We start from the raw sequence: 12955 nt of genomic DNA, 5'->3' as shown, positions 1-12955 counted from the left end.
TGAAGAAACCCTGTCAGGGAGCAGGTTTGATTCACGGAGTCAGTTACCACAGAAACTGTCCCAGAGTCACTAAGTTAGTTAATCTTAAGATGAGGGAAACTTTATAGAAAGAGAGGTATCACTGAACACACTTTCTGAAACAGGAGCCAGAGAGCTTTGATGGTTTAACCACAGGCAGATACATTTTGTTGATGATGATGAAATAAAACACAAACAGCTTCAATGTAAAGGTTTTATTGCCAGAAACTCAGGACAGAGCAGACAACAAAGATCCAGACAAAATATATGCTTGAGTTACAATAATAATTAGTATTCTAATTACAACTGGTACCCACATTAAGTTTTTTAAAACTGTATTTTAAGTCTTAATTCAAAAATAAAATAAAAAATGTTATTTTATAGTATATATATATATATATATATTATTTAAGATCAGAACTTTTGTATAAGTACAAAAAGTAATGATCCATGTTTTTAAGTTATTCAAAAACGTAATCTATCCATCCATCCATCCATCCATCCATCCATCCATTTGCTGTTGCTTATCCACATAGAGGCCATTCACACTCAAGGACAATTTAGAGTCACAAATTAACCTGCATGTCTTTGGACTGTGGGAGGAAGCTGGAGTAACTGGAGAAAACTCACACTGACACAGGGAGGACACGCAAACTCCGCACAGAAGGGCTCCCACACCCGGGATCGAAACAGGAACCCTGCTGTGCTCTCAAAGCTCTCTAATCTGTTGAACATATTCTCCCTCCCCCTCCATGTTCTGTGAGACCTGATAAAGCTTTAGAGGGCTGCTGTCCCCCCCAAAAAACTTTAGCTCTTTTACAAAAAGCTGAACTACTGCATTGTTGAAATCCGTGGTTATTTTTTTTCTTATCGGTGACATTGATTCATTGATGATAAACTCCTTCCACTTCTTTTTTAGAGCTGTAACAATTTCTTCTCTGACCTCCGGGGGAAATTCAGATGATGTAATAATTTTGGTTCCACGGTCCAAATGGTCTTTTTTATGACATGAAGTTTTTGCCTGATCCACAAGTTTGTGGAGAGTGGATTTGATAGTACTACTTAGTTTTTTTTTATCTGTGGCCAGTTGGATTTTCTTATATAGGCCACCATTTCCAAATTTTCGTCTCAGTTCCTTTTCATTCAGTTTGAAACGGATGTTCTTGCATTTTTCAATATAAGGAAAAAAAACACTCCCCAGATTTGAGATGTGAGAAGAAGTGAGATGCTTAAAAAAATTTGGACCAGTTAGTCCCCAAAATTTTGTAAATGTGACGTTGGTAAAAAATCCATATCTACTGTGCCAGTCATCAGCTTTCTGTAACAGTAGAAACATACAGCAGGTGGCATTGTTTTCTCTCCTCAAACATGGGCTGTTATAGGAAAACACCAAAAGTTTTTTCACTTCATTTCCATGATCTAATAAAAAATCGTCAATCTGGCAAATTAATTTTTCCTCACTGTGTCTTTTAGTGGGAACAGCAGAATGTCCGCCACCCCTTGGATGGTCTGGATAAACTGCAGGAAAAATCATAAAATAACCATTTTTCAAATAAGCAATAGCAAATGCATATTGCTTTTCCTGTCTTTGGTGTTTAGCGTGGTAATATGCAAGGACAGACTTCATGAGTTTGTCTGGAGGCATTATGTCAATTGACTTTTTGGTTAAAGTCAAATGTGATATAATTTTAGAAAAAAAATCTGTTTTATCAGAAGTTTGCGTTTCAAAAATGAAAGGTTGGCCAAAAAACAGCAAGTAAAGCAATCTGCTTGAAGACATCACGTTGGGATACACCTGAATACAGATAGAAGAGAAAGCCCGCCATCGATAACTCTGGAGGTCCCTTGTCGATGGCCTGTAGCCCAAAAGGGGTGTAAGGCATGAGTAAGTAAATAAGTTTTCTTTTACTAAATCAATTTGGTAAAACCTTTTTGTGGGCAATCTATTATTTATATTTTGGTGAGGAATATATTTATTATTTCTAATCTTCTTTGCTGGGCTACAGGGATGATCCTCCGGCTGCAGGTCTTCTTCCCTGGATAGTAAAAAAGTTTGACTTCAATATTTTTCACAGGACAAAATCATTCCTAAAACATTATTATTATTATTATTATTATTATTATTATTGTTATCATTATCACCATTTAACTGCTAAGCTGGAAGAGTTCCCATGTGCCACATACATAGAGCTGTAGATGGTTAATGACTAATTTAACTCTGTTAAGTGTACCTAATGGTGGCGTGTTAGATTAAAATATATTTATTTTCTCTCCTCTTGTTGCAAATGGGAACAAAGCACAACAATACTGCTCAATATAATGGAGTTCCATTTACAGGCAAGGATTCAAGATTCAAGACAACTTTATTAATCCTCTAAAGGGCAATTTCATTTGACAGCTCGCATAACAACACACACACACAACACATAGAACATAGAAAGAAAATTGACAGCTGTGTGCAAATTCTGTTAGTCGCCGTGATGAATTACATTAAAATGTGAAGAAAAACACCAATAAATATGTTCATTAAAAATAATTAATACCGGCACTGGATGATAAAAATACATAGAGGTACACAGTACCCAATGCACAATACACACAATACAATTCATAAGGATGTGTTTAACAATCGGACAGCAGAGGGGATGAAAGACTTGGAAAAACGATTACCCTTACAAGCAGGTCGGGCATAACGACGCCCTGAAGGCAATAGTGAAAATTCACTTGCTAAAACACGCCCGGAAGTACTTAGAATGCTGTGTGACTTCCTCAGAACCTGTTGCTCCCATAGAGAACCTAGGTCTCTCTGCTTAAGTCCAATAATCTTGGAACAAATTTTCACAGTTCTGTTCAGGCTATTCTTGTCCCTGAGTGACAGGTTGTTGAACCAACAGATAAAAGAATAAGTCAAAAGGCTTTCAATGAAGGACTGATAAAAACAACAAAGAATCACTGGACTGACAGAAAAAGAATTTAACATTCGAAGGAGATGAATCCTCTGCTGTCCACGTTTGACCAGAGCTTCAGTGTTAACATCCCATTTAAGCTGGTTGTCAAACACAGTGCCTAGATATTTGTAGGAGCTGACAATTTCAATCTTCTCTCCATCTATGACACTCTCAGTGAAGGCCTTCTTGTCACATCTAAAATCAATCATCATTTCTTTAGTTTTGGATGCATTTAACTCTAGAAAGTTGTCTTTACACCAATCTACAAATGCAGGGAGAGCCATACTATGGTTGTGTTGGGCACCCTGAAGGAGAGACAACAACACAGTATCATCCGAAAACTTAACAAGGAAGCTGCTGTCACAAGATGATCTGCAGCTGTCAGTGTATAAGATATAAAGAAGAGGTGACAATACGCACCCTTGTGGTGAACCGGTATTAGTTACAACAATGTCAGACAAATGACCATTCACAATGACCCTCTGCTGTCTGTTGGTCAAGAAGTCTAAAATCAATAAACTAAGTTGATGTCGTAGTTTAAAATCAGAAATCAGTCTCTCGATTAAAAGACAAGGTTGCATGTGATTAAAAGCGGAGGAGAAATCTCCAAACAACAGTCTAGCATGGGCATTAGGTTTCTCCAGATGTTTGTACAAGGCGTTAAGAATAAAAATCTTAGCGTCCTCAACACCCTTTCCAGCCTGGTAAGCAAATTGTAGAGGGTCGCGTTTACCCTCGATAGCTGTGAGAATCTCATTCTTAATCATTTTCTCCAGGATTTTCATTATCAATGAAGTGAGGGCAATTGGCCTTAAGTCATTAGGCTGTCTAGGCTTACTATTCTTCGGTAGTGGCACAATATGAGATATTTTCCACGTATTGGGATACTGAAAAGAATCAACTATCATTTGAAAAATATGTTTAAGAACACCACCAAGCTGCACAGCGCAGTGATGCAATGTACGGCCACATATACCGTCAAGACCTGGGGCTTTTCTCACATCAGTGCCTTTCAATAACTTAACCACCTCATCTTCTGATATTATAATGGCGTTGGCTGGGGAAAGTGAATTTTTAAGTTCACTTATCTTATCAGAAAAGTCAAGCTGTTCAAAACGAGAATAAAAAGCATTTAGAACATTTGGCAATTCCTGGTCCTTGACCCCTTCCAGATTAACATGTTTCCCAGTACTGTCTTTATTCTGGTTTATAGCGGCCATGGACTTAATGCCCTTCCAAGCATCTCGAAGATTACCACTACTATACTGTAATTCTATTTTTTCTCTATATATTTTCTTTGCTTTCCTTATCTCAGTCCTCACTTCCCTGGATACTACTTTCTTATCCTGACTGTTACCTGTAAAGAAAATGCGTTTCTTCTTATTAAGAACCTTTTTTAATTCTTTACTAACCCAAGGTTTGTTGTTTGGGAAAATAGCAATCTCTTTACAGGGGATATTAGTATCTACGCAGAAAGATACATAGGAAGACACCACCTCAGTCAGGTCATTACAATTATCACAAGCATCGTAAAAAACGGACTGTGCACTCAAAACAAGCTTGAAGTTTGCTGATGCTTTCCTCTGTCCAGCACTTGACTGTCTTCACAGTGCGCTCCAAGCGTTTAGGGCTTATAGGAGGGCAAGAGGAAAATGCTGTGGTGGTAGGATGCTCCCAATGCAGGTCTGGGAACAGACTTATAAGCACCAGGCACAGTGCCATAACATAAGTCAATCATTGTATTCCGTTGTGTAGTGGCACATGTTACATATTGCTCATAAGTTTTTAATGATTTGTCCAACTGACAATGATTCAGATCTCCAAGAATGAATTTCAGAGTGTTAGTAGAGAGAGAGAGAGTCAAGCTTATGTGTCACATCCATAATCAGCCGCGTGGCTGCAGTAACACTGGCCCGTGGGTGAATATAAACAATTGTGAAAAAGAGTTGGGAAAACTCTCTTGGCAAATGGGGCGGAGGGAGATGGACAATAATTCGAGGTCGGTCGTGCAGATCCTTTCCCGCAGTATCTCTCATTCACATAAAAGCAGACTCCTTCCCCCTCAGCCTTATTTGTGATAGAGGGACTTCTATCCATCCGAATGGGATAACCAAACCCACTGATGAATAATTCATCATCCCGGTCAGCTTCACCCAGCCATGTCTCTGTAAGAGCCAAAAGACACGTCTCCTTAAACTCCCGCTTGCATCTAGCGTAAGCCTCCAATTCGTCCAGCTTATTTCGGATGGACTGCACATTGGAAAGCAGAACTGTTGGGAGAGGAGGGAGACTCCGTCTGACGTCATGATCAACTTTCCTGATTCTCCGCTGGACACCTCCCCTTTTCCCTCTTTTCCTGCGAATCCTTTTCAAAGGTTTCTTTCTGGACAGCTGATCACTGCCCAGTCCACGTAACAGTGAGGAAAAGATCTCAGGGTTGCTTGCAGAAGGTTAAGTCTTTACAACCTTCTGCAAGCAACCCTGAGATCTTTTCCGAAGCTCCCGGCTATAAGTGTTTCAGTTCGGAGTGCGGCCGCCTCCATTGTCACCGCGTTGATCTCCACAAACCAGCCAGGAGAATAAAGTCCACAAAGCAACACAGATCGTCACATAATTCCTCAGGTTCATAACTGAAACTTACACACGTAGCTTTCCGAGAAAAAGAAAGTTGAGGATCACGACACAGAAACGAAGAAATCAACAATAATAAGACAAACATTTGCGAGCTGCCCCGAGTCGCACTTGACAGAGCGCCCCGGAAAGAGTGTTCATATGAAGAACAAATATTAGGGAGACTGTCTTCACAAGAAAACAACATAATCATTTGCATCAGCAACGTTTACTGTCGTGACAAAGTGCTCTGCAGCCGTGGCAACTATGACAGCAAATAAGGAAGTTGTATGATATAATAGAGAGAAAGAGAGGCTACTTGTATGTAAAACAAGTAGGCTGCTCCTAAAATTTTTTTTTTTTTTTTTAAATACTGAGGTACATATAATGGAGTAAATGTATACCATCAGCACCTACCATGGAGGAGGATGGGAGACTTTGTCCGGTTTAGAGGAGCTGGGCCGAAGGATTGAATTATTTGGAGACCTACAGACAAAGATAGATGAGAATAAACTGTCAAACATTAAGAAGTGGTAACATGTCATGACGTGGCAAGTCACTTAACTGTCATATAATAAATGTAGACGTATTAAAGTCAGAAGAAAACAGTAAAGTTGAATATATTTGACTCATTTGACCTAAAAGCTGTCTTTTCACATTTACTTGACCCATTTTATGAGGACCAGTTTACACTGAGTAAATACATCTTTATACAAAGAGTGTACCTTTGGGGTGATTGGAGCTGTAACTCAGAGGAAGTGGTAGAAGCCGTCTCCTCTCTCTCAAGCATGTCTGGAATTTGTTGTCTGCTACTGTCCGGCTTAGTGAGAGAAAATAATTATAAATTATCTTCTAAATTATGTTTTCAGATGTAGCTGAAAGTATTCTCTCATGATGTTGATTAACAAACAACACACCATTATGAAATTGTTTAAATGTTAATGTTGGTGTTATTGATTATTTTACCCTTTGAAAAACTATCTTACCTCCATGGTCAGATGCTTTGCACACTAGAGAGAGAATTGAGAGGATATTAAGACACAAGTTTTCAGTAAGTATGTGTTGCTTTAAATATTGTTTGACACTTCAATGTAAATAAAGGTTTAAATTTTAATTTAGAAAATTTGTACCAAATTGTTGTGACTTACCAGACTTGGTCTGCGGCAGTAATGTCCCCCCAAAGCAGGGGCTGGCAAAGCTTGTTCTCCACAGAAAATTCAGTACAGTTCTAAGTATCAAGAAATGTATTTTCTGTAGATAACAGGATTAACCAGCCTCTACTTTGGGGGGTATTTTTTCTGTTTTTTCTAAGTCTTGCCTTCTCCTTTCCTGTTTTGTGTGCTCTAGAGAGGAAGAGTACATCAGAAAAAGACAGGCTGTCACTGTGCGGCTGCGTTTAAATAGCCTACTTGCTCTGAAATCATTTCGCAATTTTCTGTTGTCACCACGCCCAGTTTCTTTGCACAGGCCGAAAAGCTGGGTTTTCAGGTTTAACGTGTGGGGCAGAGATTGGCAGATTCGAACTTCCGGGATCAATAACGTTCACGTCAGTGAAACGTTGTTAAAACACAAAACACGCATATTTTCAATCATAGTAAGATAGACATCGAGCTACAACATATAATTCATCAAAATGAGCCGTCCTCTGAGCCATACCAAGAACATTGGTGTTTAAGTGCAGCCGGCTGTGAGCGCAGCGCGCAGGGACCGTCTACAACGTGCAACACCGAAAAGAGATATTACAAAAATATACAATAACGTCACTACAATACAGTGTAGTGTCACCAAACTCACTCCACACTTCATTGGTCTCCTACAGAGTACACTACAACACTTGGTTTGAAAGGCAGGCATTTTTCATAATTTCTGGGAATTTTTATTAGGAATATTAATCAATAATTTCAATATGATGCAGTGTAGTGTCACCAAACTCACTCCACACGTCATTGGTCTTCACTTTCAAACCAAGTGTTGTAGTGGAGTCTGTAGGAGACCAATGAAGTGTGGAGTGAGTTTGGTGACACTGCACTTCCAATTGTTTGTTTATAGTAAATCGTGCTCCTTTTCTTGTTATAATTTAGGAAATATTGTCAAATCCGTTTATTTTGTCTCTTTTGTATTCCACTTGTGTGGTGCACAGTTTTGGTGCAGCTGTGGGTGCAGTCACACTACAATTTATCTGCACAGATCTTCAAGCCTGTGGCTGAAATGTAAGGAATGAAAATGAAAACAATCTGCCGTTTGATAGGATTAATAAGGTCAGTGTTTTTCTGTATATAATATGGTGTTTCAGTTCCTGCTTTGGGCAGGTTTTACTTTAGTTGTTGCCTCCTCCTTTCCTGTTTGTGAATGTTAGAAAAAAAAACTGTGTGCTGGCTGAGTATAAATCCTTGGTAAGTTTCATTGTGTATATAGAGACTGGAATGTCAAGTTTAAAGCGTGGGTGATCTTACCTGTATGCAATTGGGCTGACACTCACTGGAAGTACTGGAACCTCTGATACTGCACCTCTGTGTACATTAACACTGACAAAACAGTGCTGAAAATGTCCTTGTTGGATTAAATAAAACCACAACAATAAAAACAACAGAGGACCAAGAAGACACTTAAGCAGCTGATGAGGGTTTTTTTCTGAATGTTGCTATGACTGCGTCTTAAGTGGTAAAGTGCAGTGCAGATGATTCATAGGAATTTTCCATACACGTATGCTGGCTTGGCTTGACTTGGCTTACCTGGGTGTGTCAACCTGCAGTGTTTTTTTAATCTCCATTCAACAGGGCCACCTGCTTGAAGGTGTGCATTTAACAGACCATGCACTTGAAGAGAAGTGAAGAGATCCTAATCAAGCAACTGGATGATTATCTACAGCACAATGGGACCATGGTGAAACACATTTTGATTTATACACTTAATAGCCCGTGTTTAAAAAGGGGAGACCAAATTGTCCCTTGTATGTTTCAGCTTTTACACAAAGCCCATGAATGGCGTCAGCATTATGACGTTTGTACTGATGTGGCATTTACAAAGTTTTGGGGACTAAGTGGTCCAAATTATTTTAAATATCTCAACTATTCTACCATCTCATGTCCCGACAGTCCTTTTTATTCACATATTGTGAAATGCGAGGACGTCCCTTTCACACCGGATCCTAAGAATCTGAGGGACATTTTCAACAAGAGTGATATCAGTGACACTCTGTCACATGTTAAAGACACGGATAAGAACACACTCCGCAGGGGCATTACATCTGCTCAAAAAACCCTTGTGAACCTGGCAGAAACTTCATTTGGTCTGCGTGGCGATCATTTGGACCGGGGAAAGCAGACAATTGGTTCTTTGACTTTTCTGCCAGCAGTACAGCACAAAGTTTGTGAAAAATTAAAGGAGCAGTAGAAAGAAATGGTCAACAAGAGTTCAATGAAGCCCATCAGAGAATACATGGCTGAAGAATTCAACTGTGCTGTAGTCCATCATTTCAGAGAACAGTTAAAGTCATTTCTGGGGAACAGCAGCCCACTGCAGCTTCACCACACTCCTCTGATGTGAAGGAGAATTTGATGAATTTATAATCTGTCATTGATGAATTTATGATATATCATTGTACATTAAAGTCCCAGCTGTGAAGGAAATTTGTCTATTTCTTTTTTTCAATAAAACTTTCACACATGCTGGTCTTGAAGTCATATGTGTTTTCATAGAAAGACTACTAATCAGATGTACAGCCACATGTTAGGGCCCTGACACACCAAGCCGAGGGCTGGCAGCTGGTCAACGTCCTGCCATCGTTGGTGAGCATCACTGGCCTTAGTTTTTAAGGTGCGTCTCGCACCATTGGCACTTGTCACCTCTTGTCACCTGTTCTTTTGGGCAAGTCAACAAGTTTAATCAGTATCTGAGCAGGCGGAGCTCATCAGTGAGTAAAGTCATTCTGGAAGACAGTTCAGCCCAGTGCACAAGAGGAGAAATGAAAGTGAGGAAAGCAACAAGAAGCAAGAAGTTGCTCAACATCTTGGCTGTGAGCCACATTTTTTTTAAGTCTACGCTACTTCTCTCCTGAGTGCACACCCTGAACCTACAGACAACACCTACTTAGAGTCAGAATCAGCTTTAGTGGACACGTATGTGAATGTCAACAAGTCATCTGACTCAGGCTATTAGTGATCACTGTATTTACACATACACAACATTTTCAGGAAAACTGAAATAGACATGCAGCTGAATGAAGACAGGTAAAAATATTGAAATAATTATCATGTAAACACAAGTAGGTAGACAAACAGATGCGTATTTAAATACATTTAATTAAGCAACAACCAACAGCAACACACAATGTGTACATGCAGGACAAACTGTTTCTGTAAACTGGGAACAAGACTCAAATGGCGCAGGAGTGCACAGAGTGCTATGATAAAGGGTTTGCACATTTCCCCCTGTCAACAACAGTTCAATGACACCCATCAGAGAGCTGAAGAAGTCAACAGTGCTGTAGTACATCTTTTCAGAGAACAGCTTAAAGTGATTTCTGGGCAACAGTAGCTGCCTGCAGCTTCACCGTATTCCTCTCAGGTCACCATGAAGCCCGTCAAGAGTCTGGGGGAGTTTGAACTGCCTGTGGGAAGAATGAACATGTTAGAGCCTGTCCCTTCTTGATTAAAAGCTCTAAGTGACTACTTTTCTTTTTGGAAAATTGTTTCCTGCCACTCACTTAATTCTCCGGCTCTTGTGGCGTCTGGCTCCCGTGTGTGAGTCTCACTTCCTGATCCTGAATTAAAAAAAGGGGTCACTGACTCACTCACAGAATGCAGAGATTTGACTGGCTGAGGAGCATCATGTGAAACAATTTACAATGCATGCAATTGGTCTGTGAGTTTCCTGAGCAGCTAAACCTGTTGGCCTAAAGGCCAGAAAGGCTGCGGCAGTTAAAATAATAATGCGTCATCAAAGTTTAGCAATACTCAATCATTTATTGGTTATAGATTGGGGTCCGGATTGGACGGCGTCTATGTCCGACCTGGACCGTGGTCCACCTATGAGTGACTTCTGATGTAGATGTAAAGATTTTTCAACATTCTGGGAAACAACCGGCTCACTGTAATCCAACATCCAACAGAGTTGAGTGGAAGGTATTTAAGGCGTAGAAATGATTGCGCAACTGGCCAGCACTCCTAGTTCAGTGGATAACGCTTCCGCCTTGCAATAAGAGGGTTGAGAGTTCCAGCCTGGCTGCCGGAAAAGTGCTGTCTAACCACCGATATGTACAAAACACAGTCACTTCTTGAAGATAACAAGAAAGTCTATATACTTAACTGTAAATCTTCCCCAACAACCCTTCATCTCTATCTACCTCAGAATTCTTCACCCCATCAATACGTTGCTGACCCTCAAATTACTGTCTCCATTTGTAAAAACACAACTATTAAACTGTGAAGTGCCCTTATCAACAGCAGAAGCCTTGGCATGGAAAATCAGCGACGGCAAGGACATTCCCTCCAGCCTGGACCATGACAACTCCACTAAGGTGCTGTGATCAGAGTTCAGTAGATCAGCAAAGTTACACACTCATAAAATACAGCGTGTGGTCACACCAACAGACTGAGCCACCCGAAGATAACTTGTTTCATCTCTGAAATGAATGTCAAGATTCAAGATATTAACAATGAGAGTAAATCATACAGTGATACAACAAATGAAGGGAAGTCAAAGTTTACAGCTGGACCAACGTATAAAAAAACAAGACATGAATCCTGGAGAAAATCGAGGCTTGGAAGAGGTTGGACATTCAAAAATTGCAAACTCTTGTGCCAATTTCACAGCAAATCTGGATTGTTCAGATGTGACCAAGAGGATTCAGTTGTTAACTGACAGTTGGGAAGAAACGACAAACTGCTGTGACAAAACAGAAATGTACAATCGCTTGATGGGACTGCTTCCATCTAAGGGAGAGCAAGATGGTAATGATGCTGTGTGTTCTGATACAGTACGGCAATGGCATATCAAAGATTTCAAGAGAAGAGAACCTGAAAGAGACAAACAATTTGCATATGCCATGGTCCTCTTGAAGGACAACAGCAGAAAGGATTTTGCGGCAGTTCATCCAGAATTTCAGAACCAGAAGAAAGAGTCTGGTGCCCTGCGCACCAAAGCAGACCAAAGCAGACCGACCATCAGAGCAGCAACACACAGTGAAGAGATTGTAATCAAGCAACTGGATGATTATCTACAGCACAATGGGACCATGGTGAAACACATTTTGATTTATACACTTAATAGCCCGTGTTTAAAAAGGGGAGACCAAATTGTCCCTTGTATGTTTCAGCTTTTACACAAAGCCCATGAATGGCGTCAGCATTATGACGTTTGTACTGATGTGGCATTTACAAAGTTTTGGGGACTAAGTGGTCCAAATTATTTTAAATATCTCAACTATTCTACCATCTCATGTCCCGACAGTCCTTTTTATTCACATATTGTGAAATGCGAGGACGTCCCTTTCAAACCGGATCCTAAGAATCTGAGGGACATTTTCAACAAGAGTGATATCAGCAACACTCTGTCACATGTTAAAGACACGGATAAGAACACACTCCGCAGGGGCATTACATCTGCTCGAAAAAAACTTGTGAACCTGGCAGAAACTTCATTTGGTCTGCGTGGCGATCATTTGGACCGGGGAAAGCAGACGATTGATTCTTTGACTTTTCTGCCAGCAGTACAGCACAAAGTTTGTGAAAAATTAAAGGAGCAGTGGAAAGAAATGGTCGACAAGAGTTCGATGACGCCCATCAGAGAATACATGGCTGAAGAATTCAACTGTGCTGTAGTTCATCATTTCAGAGAACAATTAAAGTCATTTCTGGGGAACAGCAGCCCACTGCAGCTTCACCGCATTCCTCGCAGGTCACCAAACAGCCTGTAAAGAGACTGGGGAGGTGGTATAGAGCCCAACTGAATGACAAGTGTGATGGAGATGTTTAACCACGCAGAGAGGCAGCTACGAGCCCTGGAGAAGAGTGGCCTTTCAGGGAAGTGCAAGACCTGCGACTACCATCATGGAGTCTTTCCCAGACCTTGGTGGACACTGCTGGTACCTGAGGCTCTCTTGTCATCAGCAGAGACTGTCCATCCATCCATCCATCCATCCATCCATCCATCCATTTTCTCCACAGTGGACGTGACGGCCCGGTTCAGGACTTCCTCAAAGTGCTCCTTCCACCGCTGGACGATGTCCCCAATTGGGGTCAGCAGTTCTCCTTCTCTGCTGAGCACAGCCTGAGACAATCCCTGCCTTCCCTTCCTGAGGCGTCTAACAGTGTGCCAAAAGTGTCTTGAGGCCAACCAAAAGTCCTTCTCCATAGCCTCTTCGAACTCCTCCTACACCT

General features: G+C 40.7%; 1 long non-coding RNA gene across 1 annotated transcript; it reads right to left on the bottom strand.

Moving 5' to 3' along the window:
* Positions 1-1485: 1485 nt before the first annotated feature.
* Positions 1486-6955, bottom strand: LOC144463799 (uncharacterized). Its single transcript, XR_013491798.1, has 5 exons — positions 6725-6955; positions 6563-6586; positions 6302-6396; positions 5994-6062; positions 1486-2054 (listed from the first exon to the last, which is right to left on the bottom strand). It is a non-coding gene; the product is annotated as an uncharacterized LOC144463799 (long non-coding RNA).
* Between the last annotated feature and the right edge of the window lie 6000 nt (positions 6956-12955).

This window comes from Epinephelus lanceolatus, chromosome 7 (genome assembly GCF_041903045.1).
Source record: "Epinephelus lanceolatus isolate andai-2023 chromosome 7, ASM4190304v1, whole genome shotgun sequence".
NCBI classification, from domain to species: Eukaryota; Metazoa; Chordata; class Actinopteri; order Perciformes; family Serranidae; genus Epinephelus; species Epinephelus lanceolatus.
This window is presented reverse-complemented; position numbering and strand designations above follow the sequence as displayed.